Below are 4220 nucleotides of genomic sequence, written 5' to 3'. Positions count from 1 at the left end.
AAAAAAAAAAAAAAGAATGCTGGGCACTGTGCTAAGCCTAATAGACTGTACCCTAATGGGGCAGGGGACTTGGGGGTAGTAAACCATGTTAGGCCTCAAGATCACCTACTGTGTACTGATGGTGGGAAGGTCTGTGACATCAGAGTAGGATAGATGACAGCATGAGAATCTCCCAGGATACCCAGAGTTCCATACTACATCACATTTGGTCCTGGGTTACTGGGGACCAGTGGTCCGAAGAGAGCCATCCCAGATGTCTCTCCTGCTGATCTTCAGGATTTCTAGAGCCCCTTTCTTCAATTAGTCCCTGGCCAGATGTCCACTGGGAACTTTTGTGCTGTCCTTCAGCCTGGCTCTGGGGTCACTGCAGCCTCCAAGGCCAACACAGTACACAAAAGAAGCCAGATCATAACTGTGGAAGTGTGAGGAGGCCCTCCTCCATGGCCGGCATCCCTGCTCGCTCTTCTCAGAAGAGGGCCGGGGTGAGTCAACAGGGCTGGGTCACACAGTACAGTACTTGATTTGTCTCAAGTATTTGTTCAAGGGAATTTTAAAATGGAAACCACTCACTCAGTACTCACAGGAAGCTCCCCAGCCACTCCCTCCCTCTCAGCACTCAGAAACAGAATCTTGTTTTCTGATGACATGAACGAGGAGGAGGCTGGTTAGTCTGAAGGGCAAAGGGCCTGGGCCTAGGATACAGCAAGTTCCCTTATGGCAAAAGCACTAGGCGTTTCTCTGAGTATGTGTGCCTTTGTCTTACCATTGGCTTTTAAAGCAAACAACATATATACCTCTCCTTTAAAACTGCATGTATCTCATTGATTCATCCAGTTCAGGGGGTTCCCCTCTTCACATTGACAAGAACAAGCAGACAGAATGAGCAAGCATGCATGCAGTCCTGATTGTGGAGCTGTGTAGAGCAGACACTGGTTTGCTTTCTATGTACACAGACACAATTGCCTCTGAGGTCTAGCAGTTTTGGTTTGGGATACATATGCTAGAAGCCTTGCACACGTGTATAGGGATATATGCCGACAGCAGCACAGTTCACCACAGCCACAATCTGGAAAGCACTCGACAGCCAATCCTCAGCACAGCAAGGGGACAACACTCCACGGCAATGACGACAAAAGGGCCTAGACTGAGCATGCACGGATGTATAGCTCAACCACAACACTGAACGAAAGGGAGACTACAATTATATTTTTTTATAAAACAGGCAAATATATTGGTTCAGGCATGCTCATGAAATCAGAGGAAGTGACTGACATAAAAGGATGCTAGTAACCTCTGGGAGCTTAGGAAGTATGAGACAGCCAAGCCTGGGCTAGAGTACAGCTTGGTTGTTACATGGGTGTTTACTTTATAACCATTTAATTACACCTGGTATTTATAATTTACACACATTTTAAAAGTTAGTACAATAAAATAAATAGTTGCTATTAAGATAAAATCAGGCAGCAAGATGGCTCAGTTGGTTAATGGCTGAGTTCAGTCCCCAGAGCCCACACAGGGGATGGAGAGAACTGACTCCAGCGAGTTGTCCTCTGACCTCCACAAGCATGTTGTGGCACATGTGTGTGCACACACACATATACATAACACAAACTTAAAAGTAATTTAAAAATGAACAAAGCCGCCGGGCATGGTGGCACACACCTTTAAATCCCAGCACTTGGGAAGCAGAGGCAGGTGGATTTCTGAGTTCGAGGCCAGCCTGGTCTACAAAGTGAGTTCCAGGACAGCCAGGGCTACAGAGAAACCCTGTCTTGAAAAACCAAAAACGAAAAAAAAAAAAAAATAAAATAAAGTCAGGAAGGGTAGTGCACGCCTTTAATCCCAGCTCTCAAGAGACAGCTGCAGGTGGATCTCTACGAGTTGCAAACCAGCCAGGGCTACATAGTAATGTCCTGCCTCAAACAAAACTGAAATAATAATAATGATGATGATGATAATAATAATACTATAATGAAAGAACAAAATTACATTCAAGACAGTGAACATGAGTAGCAATAAAGAAGGATATTAAGATAATACATAAATTAGATTTATATGTGCTTAGAAAATGGGCTCAAAATAAATAGAATAAAATTCAGCAAACATATAGATTTTAGTATCTCCTGGAAACTGACAAATCAAGTAGACAAAAAATGGCAGGAATATAGGTATCAACAACACAATAGCAAAATGTACCAACTTTTAAAATATATGAAATATATTAAAATTAATTTAAAATCATAAAGTCTGAACAAATCTAAAATCTCCATAGGAATATAGCATATTCTGTTGCTGTGATAAAAACCCATAACCAAGGCAACCTATAGAGAAAGTTTATTTGGGCTTACGGTTCCAACACAGAGTCCTCACGGTGGAGAAGCCCAGCAGCAAGCAGCAGGCATGGAGGCAGGAAGCAGGTTGTTGTGAGATCATATCATAAAATGCAAACACAAGCAGAGAGAATGATTATAAATACTCCAAGCCTGCTAGTGATGTACTTCCTGCAGTAAGGTTCCACCTCTCAAAGGCTCCATAGCCTCCCCAGCTACACCAATGTGGGCAGGGGTGGAGAGTGTCAAGTGTTCAAATAGCTAAGCCTATGGCGGACATTCTCAATTCAAACCACACAGCACTGCAAACATAGATATGCACCAGCACTTGTTAAATTTTACACTTCATGTATAGTTATTATATTAATTATACATCAAAAATTGTTTTCAAATGTGTTTTCAAATGCTTAGATTTACATAGTTCTATATATAAGTCAGAAACAACTGCAAGACTTTTATAGTTTTAAACAACTAAAATTAGATAAAAGTAGACATATCATGTCTTCTATCAGCAAGAGTCTAAAAACTAGCTGGGCAGTGGTGGTGCACACCTTTAATCCCAGCACTTGGGAGGCAGAGGCAGGCGTATTTCTGAGTTCGAGGCCAGCCTGGCCTACAAAGTGAGTTCCAGGACAGCCAGGGCTATACAGAGAAACCCTGTCTTCGAAAAAAACAAAAACAAACAAACAAACAAAAAGAGTCTAAAAAGGATTTCTATTATTGTGACAGTCTTTAATCGCCTTTGAGGCATCTCTAAAACACTCCTGTCCTCTGGAAAAGGATTTGAAATCTGTCTTAAACTAAGAGTTACCTATGAGATTAAAACTTGTTGCTAAAATTTAGGTTAATAAAATCTTTTAAGAGATTTTATTATGTGAGTACAGGTGCCTATAGAGGCCTGAGGTAGGAGGCATTGGACCTCCTTAGAGCTGGAGGTACAGGCAGTTGTGAATCACCCAACATGGGAACTCACACAGGCACTGAAGTAGGATGCTCTGCAAGAATGAACATTCTTAACTGCTGAGCCTTCTCTCTAACCCCTATTATAATCTTTTAGTTGCATTTCTTTTTTTCTCAAATATTGTTAAGGCCAGATGTGGGGGCACATGCCTCTAATATTATCACTTGAGGGTGGTGCAGAGTTCAAAGTTAGCTTTGGCAATAGTGAGTTCAAAAGCCAACCTGGAATATGGGACAACCCATCTTAAACACGTGCCTGTACTCACTCACTCTCTCTCTCTCTCTCTCTCTCTCTCTCTCTCTCTCTCTCTCTGCACATTGTCAAGACTTCCAACCTTTAGGCCAGCGAGTTACATGAGTGCCCAGTGCTCTGGCAGAGGACCAGAGTTCAGTTCAGTTCCTAGTACCCACATTGGGTTGGTCACAGCTGCAGGTAACTCCAGCTCCAGGGGATCCAGCACCCTTTTCTGGACTCCATGGGTACCTACAATCACACATGATGTGCATGCACACACACACACACACACACAGAGAGAGAGAGAGAGAGAGAGAGAGAGAGAGAGATACAGACACACACACTTAAAAATAATAAAATTAAATCATATACAAAGTTTTAGAAAGACTTCTAATCCTCACAAAATTTTCTTGAGAGTAATTCAATCAATTCAGAATAAATAACCAAATGTTTTTAAAAACAACTTCATCAAAACATTCTACAGATTATGGGTTAGTTATAGCAGTTTCTCAATCTATGGGTCACAACCCCTTTGGGGTCTTGAACAACCCTTTCACAGGGGTCACCTAAGATTATCAGAAACACAGATATTTACATTACAATTCATAACAGCAGCAAAGCTACAGTTGTGAAATAGCAATGAAAATAATTCCATGGTTGGGTTCACCACAGCATGAGGAAGTGAAGTAAAGGGT

Source organism: Mus caroli, chromosome 9, assembly GCF_900094665.2.
Source record: "Mus caroli chromosome 9, CAROLI_EIJ_v1.1, whole genome shotgun sequence".
Taxonomy (NCBI): Eukaryota; Metazoa; Chordata; class Mammalia; order Rodentia; family Muridae; genus Mus; species Mus caroli.
This window is presented reverse-complemented; position numbering follows the sequence as displayed.